Raw genomic sequence first — 17,386 nt, 5'->3', positions numbered from 1 at the left:
GGTGAAGTGGAAGCGTGCCTGTGTTAGGGGATATAGAAGAAAGAATAGGAGCCACATCCATATTCATTTCCCACAGTGAGGTAGATAATGCCTAAAACAACACCCGTGTCACAATCATATAGATAGAGTGGGAGTTCATCATTATGAGTTTTTAGGAAATAGAAATAGTAAAACAATAAGAAAATGTTCAGCTCTGAAGTAGACCAAAAGTGTGAGGAACATATCCCTTTGAGATACAAATCCTGAGCTCTTTGGATATGAAGAAACTGAGATATCTCTCAGATGTAGAACCCAAGGCACCATCCAGAGAGGGTGAACCCCTCAGTAGAGGAAAAGCTGTAGGAAAATCTAAAGGTTATGGCAGAATATGAAAGGACCATCACTTTCCCTGTGACAACACCCAGATAAATTTTTGCATGTACAGAGAACTCCAGGCCATGACAATTGGATAGAGGGTCTACACCCTTCTGGTTTTTCCACTCTAGAGAATCCCTCATTCTCTCTTGAGCAATATATCTCTCTTTCACTCCCCTCACACTTCGATAAGTAAATTTTTTTCAATAAAACTATTTGCTTCACTGTTTTTCCTTCTCCCAGTATTATTTTCTATGAGGGATGGTGGTGTTCCTGGATCACCAACGCTAAGGGTGGGAGTGACTTCCCTTTTCCTGCAAAGAGCAATTCTTCATTCCCGAGAACTAAGGTGATGGAGACTTGTTCTCACACTGCGCAGAGCAAGTGGAAGAGAGGCACAGCTTGACCACTGCCTCGGGGGTGCTGGAGGGACACATAGATTCGAGCTGCATAGATGCTCAGAGTAGACATTACCAGTTCTGACTCACATCAGACATTTCCCCAAGTGGAAACAGTGATTTCTTGAGGCTACTTCCTTTTCTCCCCAATTGACCCAAGTCACCAGCAAAACACACACACACACACACACACACACACACACACACACACACACACACACACACAAATACATAAATAAATCCCGTTGCTCATTGATTTGTCCAAGCGGGCACCAGTAACCTCTCTCATTGAGAGACTTACTGTTACTGTTTTTGCATATCCAATACACGCGGGTAGCTTGCCAGGCTCTGCTGTGCGGGCTGGATACTCTCACTCTCAGTAGCTTGTGGGGCTCTCCGAGAGGGGCGGAGAAATCGAACTCTGGTCGTCGGCTGTGTGAAAGGCGAACGCCCAACCGCTGTATAAAGTGACAGTGACAGTATAAATAAAATAAAATCATAAAATAAAAACAGAAAGTAGTAATGTACACATCTTGCTGGCAGGACAATAGTGACAGGGACAAAGTACATGTAGAGCGATGGCTCCTGCAGAGCGGAAATGCAGGAGGAAGACTAGAAGGTGCTTTTTGTCTTCACAGACCTTGTAAGCCTGTTAAGTCTTTATAAACTAACTCAAAAAATAAAAAGAATGAACTTCTCCTGTTTAGGAACAAGCTTTGAAGAAAACCAGATAGTGTTTTCTTAAAAAAAAATAGTAAAAGAAAAAAAAGAGACTTGTGCTTTGGCAGGGAAATCAGCAGTTCTAATTGTAATGCTGCACTTTTATTTTTTTGCTACCTTTGAGTTTACTCATTCATTTTTTCAACAAATCTTGACTCCGGTTCCACTATGTGAGAGAAAACTCATATCCATTATCTCTGATATTTGGCATTTAGAAACTAAAGAGCAATAAAACAAATTTTTAAAAACAAATATAAATTTTTTTTAGTTTTTATTTTTTTATTTTATTGAATCACCGTAATGAGATAGTTACAAGCTTTTATGTTTGGGTTACAATCTCACAATGATCAAACACCCATCCCTCCACCAGTGCACATTCCCCACCACCAATATCTCCAGTATATCCCCCTTTCCCACCCTCCCCCTGCCTCCATGGCAGACAATATTTCCCATACTCTCTCTCTAGTTTTGGGCATTATGGCTTGCAACACAGACACTGAGAGGTCATCATGTTTGGTCCATTATCTACTTCTGGCATGCATCGCCCATCCTGACTGATTCCTCCAGCCATCATTTTTTTAGTGATCCCTTCTCTATTCCATCTGCCTTCTCCCCTCTGCTCATGAAAGTCTTCCAGCTATGGGGCAATCCACCTGGCCCTTGTATCCACTGTCCTTGGGTGTCAGCCTCATGTGATGTTATTCTATACTCCATAATGAGTGCAGTCCTTCTATGTCTGTTCCTCTCTTTCTGACTCATTTCACACTTAGCATGATACTCTCCATGTCTATCCATTTATAAGCAAATTTCATGACTTCATTTCTCCTAACAGCTGCATAGTATTCCATTGTGTAGATGTACCAAAGTTTCTTTAACCAGTCATCTGTTTTAGGGTGCTCGGGTTGTTTCCAGATTTTGGCTATTGTGAACAATGCTGCAATGAATATATAGGTACAGATGTCATTTCTACTGTGCTTTTTTGCATCCTTGGGATATATTCCCAGAAGTAGTATGCGGGGTTTCTTAAGGAAATCAGAGAACAGTGGTATGAGCTCACAGCTCCTTTTCTTGTTAAGTCACTCAGTACCACTGACTCTCCTGGGAGTGAGGTGGAGGAAGTGCTGCTGGGGTATGGGGAAGACTCACAGGCAGACTGTCCCCTCTGGGCTGCAGTGGGTGATGGTGCTCTCTAATGTGTCTGAAATACAATACCCCAGGAAGAGTTTCCAGCTAAATTAATTCTAACTCAGAAAGTATCTTTATATGAACCTAATATAAGTTCATTCTTTCCTTGAATTCATATTTTCCCTATTAATGGAGTGTGTGAGAGAATAAGGAGAGATGAGTATACAGGGGCCTATCTCTTTTAGGAAGGAAACATTTGTGACCTCGAAAGATATGGTGGAGTTGCAATTCTTCCCACCTCCTTAATGAGTGGAAAGGTATCTGCACAGCACAGTTTGATCACATGAAATTACCCTCCATGGATATGTCTTACTTACTATAAGTCACCAGGAGTTGAGTGCTGCTCTGCTATAAAGGCCACCCGATACCTATGTCCTCTTCTTGGCTTAGAAAGCAACAATGACTTTTTGGTGATGTGACTAGTCCTGTGAGAAGTGTTCTATGGCAAGGTACAATCTAGACAGCCTTAAGACAAGGAGATGAAAACAAGATCCATGATTCCTCATAATAGAAGAAGGGGTGAGCAAGTATCTACATATTCAAAGGGACAGCTACTCTACTGTGGGGGAATGAGGAAAGGAAGAAGGGAGAAAGGAATGTTTAAATAGAGACAAATAGGAGTTCTTCTTCCTACTATTTAATATCATCCTTCACTACCCATCACTCTTAACTATGGGACCCCTGAATCACAGTCAAGACAGTGAATGTGTATGTGTGTGTTTACATGTGTACGCGTGCACGCAAGCGTACATACTTTGGGGCAGGAGGATGATGGCTAGTCAGCACTGAGTGTTTGTGTCACTTTCCCATTGTAAAATATATCATTCACAGCCAAAAGATGAGCTAATATTCTACTTCATTTTTGGTAAGTAAAAAGCAAATAACTTTGGGACTGAAAAATAAGAAAGGGACTTTAAAGCTTCCATAGAGAGGCAAATATTTGCACTTATTAATATCCTGAAACCCATGTTTCCATGAATAGTTCCTTCTCCTTTTATCCCGTGCCTTTTGTCTAACACAGTGATATACTGCCACCCTTTCAAAATCCTGACACAGATGACATTGAAGCAAATTATGTACCTCGGCCAGATTTCTCTGTCGAAATGGAGATAGCTGATGTGTACATTTTTTTCACCTAATTAACATTCCACGGTTTGAATAGCTGTTATCATGCCCTGGGTCCCATATGAATGGGTGAATAGATGGAAAGATCCATAAACAGCTTGGCTTGCATAGAATGAACTTTTTCTCCAGACAAAGAGAAAATGGAATGAATCATTGTCATCTGGATGGAGCAGTCCTCGGGGACAGCACAAGCACTCTCTCCCACTCTCTCCTCTTTGTGGAACACAAGTGTGTTGCCTGGAACCAGCAGCCCGTTCTGGAGTATCTTGGTCCACCACCATCCCTGTGTTTGGATACGGAATTGTTTACACTTGGATCTTTGTGCTGTGTGGTGATTTTCACTTTAGATCTCAATTTTTCTATTTGCCTCCATTCAAAAGGTATAGAGGAGTTCTCCTCCCCTTGCATTTAGGGATTCACTTTCAACTATGATAGAAGAGACAGTGTGTAACATTGTAACATTTGAGAGTAATACATTTTTTTTTGCTTTTTGGGTCACACCCAGCGATGCTCAGGGGTTATTCCTGGCTTTGCACTCAGGAATTACTCCTGGCGGTGCTTGGGGGACCATATGGGATGCCGGGGATCGAACCCAGGTCGGCCGCGTGCAAGGCAAACACCCTACCCGCTGTACTATCGCTCCGGCCCCAAGAGAGTAATGCATTTTTAAAAACATATCACACTTTTTCATTCTTTTTTCCAGTCACTTTCTGAAAAAAAACAGTTGCCACCCCAAGAGGTCATTCATGTCATCCTAAAGAAATAAATTGAAATCTACCAACCGCCCAGGGAGTAAGCCATCCTACGATTGAATCCCCAGCTTCAGACAAACCTTCACTATCCTAACCAACGTCACTACAGAAACCTTATGAGACTGAGCCAGAACCACCCAGCTAAGCTTCTCCTGAATTCCTGACTCTCAAACTGTGTGAGATAACATATGTTTGTTTACTTGGGGTGATCTACTGTGTATCAACTGTGTTACACTATAACTTTCTTGGTTCTCAATACAATATTTATGGGAGGACAATTTCTCCCACATTTTCAAAAGCTACAGCCTCCACAGCAAGACTCCAAAGCTAATGAGAAGTGAGTGTGAAGTGAGTGTGAGGGGTTTTGAAACCTACTCAGGACTTTAGAGCTATTCAAATCCCTGGGGAGGACAACTTACCTGAGAGGGTTAAAAATAAATTCACAGAAAATGTCAAGAGCATACATGCCTCAGGCCACTCATTACTCATTCCCTCTTTCCTTCCACTTCCTCCAAGGGTGTTTCCCACTGGAATTCACCAGATTCTACAGCCCCTGTCATCAACCATATGCATTCTCTTCACCATCTCCTTGTATACTGATCCTGAAACATATCTGCAGCTGGCCACATTGGTGCTCCTACGTGCAGACCTGAGTCTACCCCAGGTCCTACAGCAACCCTGGACAGGACAAGCAGTGTCAGAGGTCACTCCTTTGCTTTCAAGTCAAACTGTACTTGGAAACTTCCCTATGTGGAGAAAACACAAATTAGCAGAGTGATTCAAGGTCTCTATTTTGAAACTGAACAGAAATGAGTTCAATTCCAGGGTCTACCATTGATTCTGGACAAGATAAATAATTCATCCTTGGGGGTTTCTTCTATAAAACAGAAGCACCATACCGTCTACCTTTAATACGATTACATTAAACCTTTGTAGCCTCTTAATACAGACAATGATGTCTTACTAACCGTGGCTAAGGGTACAAGTAGAGGGATTTATTTCACAAGATTTCAATCCCTTCCTGACCCTATGCAGTTGCTTCTTTTCATCTAATTGCAAATTCTGGTGATTTTTCAGACCGTAGGTGACATGATTTACTGTGGATAGATTTTTGGTTTTGTTTTTTTATTTTGGAAGAAAGGGAATTCTGCTTGTGACCATTCTGCCTAGTGACTATCCACTCTACTCCTTTAGACCTAGCACCTGGGTCCTACACAGACTCTCAGTCCCCATTTTAGACTCCAACCTTGCTAGCATCTGCCCCATTCAGCCTTGACATAATTTGTCTATTATGTCTATTATTTGACATAACTCTGGCTATCTCCAGATTATCTGTGGGAGATGAAGGACACTCTCCATCCCTACCAGGACATGCTTCTTGGAATCTTCAAAGGTTTACTCCTCTGTTTTGTCTTTAGAAGGAAAATAGGAACCTGGTCACTTCTTTTCATGCATAAAAGAGCTTGTTCTGAGGAAAACTAGCTGGATTAATTTATAGACTTGACTACCCAATGCCCAGTTAAGTTGCCCTAGCAACATCTAGCAACAGGACACAATCACCAACTGCTTCAGTAACAGAGTTCTGCCTTATACAGAGTCTGTCTTTAGTAGCCTTGGTGCAGGAAAAAGTCTTTTAAATAGGACTCTGAGTGATGTGTAAACTCACGTAGATTTCCTGCCAGCTCCACAGCTGGGCATTGCCTGCACTTCCCTGGATGGGACTGCTGCATTTTTCCCAGACAGAGAGCTCCCATTCTAAGAGGGATGCAGGCTGTAAAAGGCAGTGTTTTGGAGGCACCCATTATAGTCAGATGGATATTTTAGCAACTTGACACTGAAATACATTTTTTTGGCTTTTCGGGTCACACCTGGTGATGCTCAGGGGTTACTCCCGGTTCTGAAGGAATCACTCCTAGAAGTACATGGTGGACCGTATGGGATGCAGGGGATGGAACCTGGGTCAGCCACATGCAAGGCAAATGCCCTACTCACTGTATATCACTCCGGCCTTTTCATCTTGACTGCCTCCATTTCTTCATCTGCACATTGGGACTATCCCTCCAAAGACAATGCTGGCATATCATACATATTCAGTGCCAGCTGCTAAGATTATGAGTCATGTCAGATGAGAAAATAACAACTGTCTCACCAAATGACACGGCCACGAAGCCAGCCAGTCCAGTCTTCCAAGTAATTAGGAAACAGGGAGAATGTGCCTCTGGGTTAATAGAAACTACACCTTAGACTTTCCTTCTCCTTCCTGGCCCCCCACCTTTTGTCCACCACCACATAAGCTCCATGGTAGTGAGTTTATTGTCTGTTTTCCAGCATCCAGAAGAGTGCTTGACATGTAACAGGTGTTCAGTAATTATTGACTTGATTAATGTATGTTTGCAGAGTATTGTTTGTGTACACAGGTTCCCTCAGGAATTTCATGTGCTGGAATATGGAACCCAAAGTTTTATATATCCTAACACACCAGTCCCTAACAGCTGCCTTGCTTTCTCTTCATATAAGGTCAAATCTAAGCAAAACCTTAGATGTAAAATCTGTCTTAAGGAGTCATTTCATTTCATAGTTTTAGAGGAAAAACTGAAATGAAATTCAAGTTCTTAAAACCTGATGTGAGCTAGAATGTAGAAGTAGAAGAAGGTATTCTCTGTGTGACAGTCTCAGTTGGTTCCTCTCTTTGATCAAGCCAGGAAATCTCTCAAAGAGAGACAAAAATGATGTCAAATCGGAGATTGTGCCTACAGTAAAAAGCGGATGCAGGGCCAGGGCCAGAGCCATTCAGCAACTGGACACAAGAAACAAGAATTAGGGGCAGGAGCAATAGCACAGTGGGTAGGGCATTTGCCTTGCACATGACCAACCTGGGTTCGATTCCTACCATCCCATATAGTCCCCCGAGCACTGCCAGGAGTAATTCTTAAGTGCAGAGCCAGGAGTAACTCCTGAGCATCACCAGGTGTGACCCAAAAAGAAAAAAAGAAAAAAAGAAACCAGAATTAACAAAATAATAACAATAATAACCCAATTAAAAATGGGCAGAAAATTTGAATAGACATTTCTCCAAAGTGGACATACAGATGGCCGGCCACTAGGCACATGGTAAAATGCTCATCATTACTGATCATCAAGTCAGTTCAAGTTAAAATATTAATGATATCCCACCTCACACTATGAGAATGACTCAAAAGCAGCAATAGCAGCAAGCATCGGAAGGAATTTAAAGAAAATAAATTCTAATAACTGTTGGTGAAATGTAAACTGGCACATGCATTTTGGAAAGGTCTGTGGACTTTCTTCAAGAAACTAACAGTAGAGCTCTCATCTGATCTCGCGATTCCATTCTGGTATAAAGGAATATAAAAACACTAACACCAAAACATTCAAATGTTTATTGCATCACTATTTACAATAGCTATGAAAATTTCAAAACATATGGAAGCAATACAGCACCTTTCAGTAAGTGATTGGATTAAAAAAGAGAGGGATGTAATACAATAAGACAATAAGACAATGGGAAAGTAGAGGGAGGAGGGAGAAGAGACATATGAGAAGCAACAGGGGCCAGGACAGGGAGGCAGGTACAAAGGTGCTATTAAGGAATGATAGAGCCAAATGTCAAAATATCCAAACCACAGAGTCAACAACACTAAAATCAAGAGACCCAAATGTTAACAACTGAACTTGGAAAGGAGCTTGTCAAGAGTGCAGCCTGGAGGTGAGGATACAGAAAAGAACCTGAGTAACTTGGTGGAGGGAAGTTTGACACTGATGGTGGAATCAGTGCTGCAATATTGTATGCCTAAAACTCAACTATGAATAACTTTGTAAATCACAGTGCTTTAATTTTAAAATGTGGAAAGAGAAAAAAAGACAATGGAATACTACTCAGTTTTTTTTAACTTGTTCACAATGATTTATTACATTCAATATTTCAACACCAATTCCACCACCATTATACCTTCCTACTACCATTATTTTCAATTTTCCCAACCAGCACCCAAGCCTGACTCAATAGCAGACCCTAAATAAATTATTTTATATTTCTTATTATGAATGATTTACCAAAAATTACCAAAAAGATTTCCTAAGAAGAAAGTGTGTGTACATTGTTTTAACTCACACTGGAGCCATTAAGCCCTTATACAAGAGATTGCTAGCATGTTGTTACAGGTTAAGCCTTTAATTTTCTTAATTGAGATTGGTTGCCTTCTCCTTTACATCATATCCAATGTGGTATGCTACTCCTAGTATATAAGTGGTGTAGAAGAATTCTAAAATTTTAAATGGGGTGATACAGCTGGAGTTAAATTTTTAATTGGATTGTGACTTTGGGCTCTGGAAGTATCTCTGCATCTTGTTGATCTCTTTTGAAATTTATTTATGAGTCTCTGGATTATGGCTGGTTAATGAGCTTATGGGCATGACTGTCAAGCTCCAGGAAGAACAGGGACATGGGGGGAGGTAATTCATCCCTGACTCCATGAAAGCCTGGAGATTAGATAAAATCCACATACCTGAGTTTTCAACAGCTTTATTCCTGGATGACACTCATCCTGAGCCTGTGGAATCCAGACGTGAACATGAGGGTAATTGGAGTGTGGAGTTTTCAGCTGCTGGGACTCTGGGAGAGTGGTGCCCCGCCCCCAGGGTGCTCCAGATATACTCAGCTCTTTATCAGGTGAAATTTTGCTACTTGAAACAAAATGGAAGGAGCTTAAGGCAATTATGCAAAGATAAATAAGTCAGAAGGAAAAAGACAAATATTGAATGATTTCACCTATGCGAACAGTTTAAATACATAAAATTGATCAACGGGCAAACACAATAGGAAGACAAATCAATGAACGTTGATTAAAACTAAGGTTAACCAACAAGAGGGTGGGGAAAGGAAGGCAAGAAGAGAATGTAAAATAAACAAACAAGTTAACAGAGTGATAGTACAGCAGACAATGCATTTGTCTTGAACGCAGCTTTGAACTAAGCTTTGATCCTCAGCACCACATATATTCCCTTGCACCCCACCATGAGTGATGCCTGAACATGCAGAGCCAAGAGTAAGTCCTAAGCATCATTATTTGTGACTCAGAGCATAAAACAAAGAGGCCATCATTATTTTTTTTAATTTTATTGAATCACAATGAGATAGTTACAAACTTTCATGTTTGGGATACAATCACACAGTTATCAAAGGCCCATCCCTCCACCAGTGCACATTCCTCACCACCAATATCCTGGGTATACCCCCCTTTCCCACCCTCCCTCTGCCTCTATGGCAGACAATATTCCCCATACTCTCTCTCTACTTTTGGGCATTATGGCTTGCAACACAGACACTGAGAGGTCATCATGTTTGGTCCATTATCTACTTTCGGCATGCATCTCCCATCCCAACTGGTTCCTCCAGGCATCATTTTCTTAGTGATCCCTTCTCTATTCCATCTGCCTTCTCCCCTCCACTCATGAAACAGTCTTCCAGCTATGGGGCAATCCTCCTGGCCCTTGTATCCACTGCCCTTGGGTGTCAGCCTCATGTGATGTTCTTCTATACTCCACAAATGAATGCAGTCCTTCTATGTCTGTCCTTCTCTTTCTGACTCATTTCACTTAGCAAGAAGAAGCCATCATTTTAAAGGAGGCCAGAGAATCAAAATTGTGTTTTTACCACAAGCAAAAGAAAAAGTCACACATGGAGGTAACACAAGAATCTGTGCCAACCTGATCTGGAGAGTAGGAAGCGGCCCCTCCAGACTACTAGAACCTACCCCAGCAGGCAACTAGGACCGACTTCCATAGGCATCACTGAGCGATTCAAACTCCAGGTCCCAAACCTGGGTCTTTTGTTGGCAATTAGGAAAACTTTATGAACATAAAAGAGCTGGCTATAAAAGGAGCCAAGGTCCTTCCAAATTTTCCTTTTGGAAATGAAGTTAAAAGTTTCCCATCATAGGGGGCTGGAGCAATAGCACAGCAGGTAGGGTGTTTGCCTTGCATGCTGCCGACCTGGGTTCAATTCCCAGCATCCCATATGTTCCCCCGAGCACTGCCAGGAGTAGTTCCTGAGTTCATGAGCCAGGAGTGACCTCTGTGCATAGCCGAGTGTGACCAAAAAATAAATAAATAAAATAAAATAAAAGGTTCCCATCATAGTATATTAATTAGCCAGGTTGCCAGGGTCCTGCAACATCTGGGCATGTTTCTTTTTAACTTCCACTGGAGGGGAAGCTTGCACTGCTTCACAGGGCCTGGTTCCTTTGAATACTATCTTGGAGCCAGTTTCTTCTTGATAGACGCTTGATGAAGACCAGGACTTTGGAGTTCCTCTTCTGACTGAGCTGGCTGAGCTGAATATCAAGGGTTCAGCATGTAAGTGTACCTTGATATCTCATACACACCTCTCCTCCTCAAACTGTTTTCTAGAGTCACTGCCTATGACAACATGTAATGACAACCCTTATTTGTAAAATTGTGAAACAGATTCCTGGGACTTGCATGTCACACACTGAATTAACAACTCACATGGGAGAGGGACCCAGGGATTTCAACTCCTGGTCCCAGATTTCTTTTCCATTTCTCCCAGATGTCATATCGCATCTCCTCTGACTTCAACAAGTATCCTGTTTTGGGTGACGGCAATGTATTTAGTGCACTTCTCTTCTTATCTCCAGTCCCTCCAGGAATGACTGCTATAATGAAGAAAACGAGACTGTGGCCAGCACCAATTAACCTCTCTGATCTACAGTATCTATAGAATGACAGGTTTTTTTGTTTTTGTTTTTTGCATCACATCCAGTGATGCACAGGGGTTACTCCTGGCTCTGCACTCAGGAATTACTCCTGGCATTGCTCAGGGGACCATATGGGATGCTGGAACTCAAACCAGGGTCGTACGCATACAAGGCAAACGCCCTACCTGCTGTGCTATCACTCCAGCCCCGAATGAGGACAGTTTTAACTGTAATTTATGAAGTTATTTGGAAGACACAGTGAAAAATGTGTGAAAACACTCCATATATCCAAAAGCAATATACATATTATTATTTTCTCTCTCGTGCTTTTCAGTGTTTTCCAAATTTTCTACTGATTTTTTAAAGAAAAGACAGGGAAGGGGATTAAGAAAGAAGGAACAAATGGTACATAACTTTGAAAAAGAAAGGTACTATATAAGAAATAATACCTTTTACCTACCAAATTTGCAGAGCTTTTGCTTTGTACTCTGACGCTGAAGTGAGCCATGAGACTACCATCCTCAGGCTCTGCTAACAGGAGAATAAATTGGAGTTAACTTTCTGGAAAATTACTTGGCAACAGACATCAAGGGACTGAAAAAAAGTTTTATATCACTTAACCTAGTAATCCCTCTTCTTAGACTTTCTGTAAAGAAAACTACCAGCTGTGTAGTAAAAGATAATTAATAAAGCAGTTGCAGAAAATGTTTAAATACAGCTAAAAACTATAAGCAATCTAAGTGCCACAATCAAGTGAGAAATGTTTAAATAATTTATATTACTTCTTACAATGAAATATAAAATTATAAGAACCCAGCTTTTCAAAAAACATTTAATGAACTGAAAAGACACTTATATATGAAGTAAAGCAAATAGAATATTAAATGCACATATTTAAGATGACACTTCCTTTAAATACAGAAAGACAGAAAATGAGAAAGGAAAACACAAGGATCTGAGCAGTGTTGATTCTGGATGGTAGTATTATGGGTTTTATTTTTCTTCAGTATGTTTTTCTGAAGTTTAAAATTAATTACAATGAGTCTGTGCTCTCTTACAATCTGAAAATGCTGTTACAAATGAATAGGTAAGTTAATATTTAAAGTTGCATTTTTGTGTTATCTGTTGCCATGATTGCAATTATTTACACTTCTATCAAATTCGCTTTCATTAGTGCTTAGAAACGTTTATTAGCTTTTTTTTATTAGCTTCTTAGCTGGGGTTAGTGCTTGCAGGATTTCTTCCAATCCTGATTTACCCATCTTACATTCTTGCTTTGATTCATTGTCATGTAGTTTAGAGAAAATTTTTCATTCATTTTTCTAAACTAGATACTAGGGTGATTTTTTAAAGTCTTTGGATATAGGAGGATGCTGCTATAACTGATACCATAGACTGGGTGGCTTGGTACCATCCAAATAAATAAAATGGGAAATTTATTTCTCACTATTCTGGAGGCCAGAAGTTCAAGAGTTAGGGTCAGGGAGATAGTGTATATAGTGAGGACCCTCTTCCTGGTCCGTACAGACTCACATGGTAAAAGTGGAGAGGGAATTCTTTGAGGTTCTAAGGGCACTAGTCCCACTTATGAGGGTTCCATTCTCATGACTTGAGTATCTTCCAAATTCCCTGACATTGGAGATTTGGTACCAATAGATAAATATGGTTGGTAGGGAGGCCATTCATTCTAGAGCCCCGGATAAAAGTTCTAAATTTCTGTGGACATTCTACCTCTGACCTCTGGAATGTATTGTTTCAGAGAAGAAACAATATGAGTGACACTTCTTCAAAAATTTTCTAAGATAACTTTGCTTATTTGCTGTAAGAAACCCCCCTACATCGTTGCAACTGGAGCTGGAGTGGGTAGCACAGCACGTAGGGCATTTGCCTTGCACTCAGCCAACCTGGGTTTGATTCTTGACATTCCATAAGGTCCTCCAACCCTTCCAGGAGTGAGCCCTGAGCACCATCAAGTGTGACTCCCCCAAACAAACAAACAAACAAATATACTATAGCTGTGTATAATCCTAGAACCCAAGCATGAGGAGGCAAGGCCATAGCTAACTCCCCCTTCTTGCAGGAGTGAGTTTCCACAAAAGGTTTTGTAAACCAAATTCCTTTCCATTGCACTACCAGCCACAATCCAATCAAATTCAGGCCTAACTCTCTCTCCAAGACATTATCTATCCTGTCCTTCCACTTGTCTTCTTCCCCAACTTCCAGCAAAACCAAGCTGCAAAAACTGGAGTGTTTTCTTCAGATGTTCTCACATCACTCATTTATGCATTAGTGCACTGTTTGCATAGTTGCACATATTTATGTACATATGCATACATGTATTACATATGTGCAAAATTAGGGATTTGATATTTCTCTTAACACAAAAAAAAATAGGACTTTATTCTACATCATGTCTTTCTTACCTAAATCCATCTAGATCAATTGGTATAGATATCTCATTTTTTTCTAGTTTCTGCCTAATGACCCAAAATATGAGTTATTACAATTTATTTAGCAGTTCTTGTACTTTGGGATATTTAAATTAATTTTTTCATCCTTATTTGTAAATTTGTTTTATCATTGTTGCTGCTGTTTGTGGCCTCAAAATAAAAAAAACTACAGCCAGGCCAGGAATGTGGCTCAGAGGTAAAGCACATTTTTGGCATGCTTGAGACCCTGTATTTGATTGCCAGACCCTTAAAAAAAAAAGTTGATCTAAACACATTTGTGGGTAAATCTTATTTCTTGGACCTTTCATTTGTATGGAATTATTTCATTAAAAACACACTCTTCACTTTTCATAAAGACTTTAACAATTTACATTTCCACCAGTAATGTAAGAGTGTCTTTTCCCAAGGAAGGGGGAAAAGGGACAAGACTCTTCTAAGTATTTTCTCTGTTTAGTTGAGTGGATGAGCAGTTATATCTCATTGTCCCCTTGATTTGCAATTCCCTAACATCTTTCACAGGTATTTGGATTCATCTGGGATGAATTGCCTATTCATACCCCTTTCTTATTTTCCAACTTCAATGTCTTCATCAGTTTGTAGAAGTAGTAAAATATTTTAAACATTAATCTTTTACTTATTTTATGTACTGTAACATTTTCCCAGTCTGTCATGTCATTTGTTTCGCTTTACCTGTGAAATATTTTTCCACATAATACTCTAGTTTAACCATAATTTCCTTTATAATATCTGCATTTCTTGTCTTATTGAAAAAAACTGGAACGATAGCCCAGCAATTAGGGCGATTGCCTTCTGACCCAGGTTCGATTCCTCCATCCCTCTCTGAGATCCCAGCAAGCTACCAAGAGTATCCCGCCCGTACGGCAGAGCCCAGCAAGCTACCCGTGGCATATTCGATATGCCAAACACAGTAACAAATCTCACAATGGAGACGTTACTGGTGCCCGTTCAAGAAAATCAATGAACAACAGGACAACAGTGCTACAGTGCAGTTAAAAAGATATCTCATATATTCCTAGTTATATGTACATTCTCCTCAATTTTCCTCCTCTATTATTTTGTCCCCCCACTTCTTTTTTTTTATTTCATCCCAGGGAGATAGTTGAGGCTATCGAGCTCATGCCTTGCATGTTCTAGCCCTGAGTTTGATCCCCAGCACCTCATAGTTCCCTAAACTGCCATGTGTGGCCCCTGCACCACTGCACTCACAAGCTGAACCATTAGCCTTCTTAGATGAGTATCACTTCAGCCCCGAATGATGCTTAGGCGGCCCGCATCTTTTTTAATAAAATTTTTTTTCTAATTTAAGCTTCAGTTTACCTGGCCTTTAGTAAAGTATTGGGAAGGAATTAAAGGTCTCTTTCTCTGGCTGCAAAGGGTCAGTTAGAGAATGTGCTATAAGCCATAAGCCAATCTTCCTGCCAGGGCTGGCTTCTCATCTTTTCCCGTGTCCCATCATATGGGATCCACACTCAGTAGTGTGCTTGCTTTAATGCTCCAAATACTACCTTGACATTTTTTTAATTGAGAGTCTATGGTTTACAATATTACTGACAGTGGTTTCTCATGCATTTAATTCCAGCACCACAACTGTCATCAAAATACTTCTACCACCCCCAAGGACCCCAACATCCCTCCCTCATCACTTGTATCACTTGTCATCCCGTTGATCTTCGATTTGCTCAAGCAGGTGCCAGTAACATCTTCATTCATCCCTGTTGCGTGCTATTGTAGACCAACTGTATCTGCTTGCTCCAGAAACATGAAGAGCCTCAAACCATTCGTTCATTCAGAGTTTTGACGAAGAAATCTGACCATCTCCTAGGTGGGCAGCCACGCGGTATTTTGATGTCCCGTGGAATCCAGTTGGAAACAGCTCTAGTCCAGCGGTCATCTCTAAACCTAAATCTTCCTCAAATGCCCCCACAACTCAATTGTGTGGCTCAATTCTCCCATTATGTAACCTTTGGACCTTTGTTGTTACCTTGTGTACCTTTAAGCCCCATGTATACAAACCACCTTTAAATTCTTAATAATCTGATCTTTCAGATAATGCTTTGTTTTTTGTTGGAGATTTTGTTTCATTTGGCTTTGTTTTATTTGGAGGGGAGGGGTATGTTTGGTTGGTTGGTTGGTTGGTTGGTTGGTTGGTTGGTTGGTTGGTTGGTTTTTGTTTGGGGGCCATGTCTAACAGTGCTCAGGGCTTACTCATGGCTCTCCACTCAGGGATTACTCCTGGCAATGCTCAGGAGATTTAGGGTTCTGGGGATAGAACTCAGGTTTGCTGCATGCAAGGCAAGCACCCTATCCTCTGTACAATTGCTCCAGTCCTCAGATTGTGCTTTATAAAGGAATTTCAGTGGTACTCTAAACAGAGGGGTTAGTGTCCACACATTCCCATCTCTCAAGAAGATTCTGGTGCACCCCTTCTCTAGGCCCTGATGCTCTGAATTTGACTAGCTTTCCCCTCCCACATCATCCCCTTTTCATACATTTTCAAAGATGTGAGATTCAAGAATTTAACATCATGCATTCTATTTGAAAAAAGAAATTGGAGTATATACTCCATCACACAAAAATAGAACAAGAGGGAGGAGGACATTGAGTTCTAGAAGCAAGAATACAACAGGGCAGAGCGAAAAGGGGGTGTAAAGAAGGGTCCAGCTTGTCCTGAAGCCTAGAAAGCAGCCAGGCCTGCATGAGTACGAGACTGAGCGCAGAGGAACCTGGAGGAATATAACCAGGGAAAGTGGGATATTGGTCGGCCTGAGTTTCTGCACGACCTCATAGAGGAGCTTCACCACTCTGTAGAAGAGTTAAGGGAAAAGCTAGTCACACACAAAAAATTCTGAGAAAATAAAACAGTGACTAACTCCAAGGGGAAAAAGTGCCATAAAGGAAAGGCAACATGTGCATAGGTTACTTCTTGGCTACTATAACACAGTTAAACGGTCATAACAAGGTAAATATTGAAATGTTGATCTAAGAATTAGGGTGTTGCTATATTGGAAGGATAATGAGGCAAAGAAGTTTGAGGGAAAGGATAAAAGGAGTTAAAGAATTACAAGTTCGGGGCTGGAGCAATAGCACAGCAAGAAGGGCGTTTGCCTTGCACTCGGCGGACCCGGGTTCGATTCCCAGCATCCCATATGATCCCCCAAGCACTGCCAGGAGTAATTCCTGAGTGCAGAGCCAGGAGTAACCCCTGTGCATCACCAGGTGTGACCCAAAAAGCAAAAAAAAAAAGAAAATTACAAGATCACATTGTCTTCTACAATGGAAATTAAATAGGGAATTGTCTGAAAAGTTTAAGAAATAATAGCATAAAGATGTTATTTAAATACTAAGATTTGCACACAGCAAACAGAGTTGAGTGTTTCTGGATATTGTGGTGTAAAACTATACCCCCAAACCTTTGCAGCATTATTGACAAATGACAAATTTATTTTTAATAGTTTAAAAAAGCAAAGGTCTTTGAAGAGCAAAAATCAGGTATATGTGCCTGAGCCTGTGCCACAAAGGTGCTGATTTTTATTAAAATTTTGTATAATTCATTTATTCTTTTATTTATCTTTTTTTAACAGGGTCACTCCCAGTGGTGCTCAGGTACTATTTGGTCCTTAGAGATCAAACTCAGGACCTCACAC

Source organism: Sorex araneus, chromosome 6 (genome assembly GCF_027595985.1).
Source record: "Sorex araneus isolate mSorAra2 chromosome 6, mSorAra2.pri, whole genome shotgun sequence".
Lineage (NCBI taxonomy): Eukaryota > Metazoa > Chordata > Mammalia > Eulipotyphla > Soricidae > Sorex > Sorex araneus.
Note: the sequence above shows the minus strand (reverse complement) of the source record.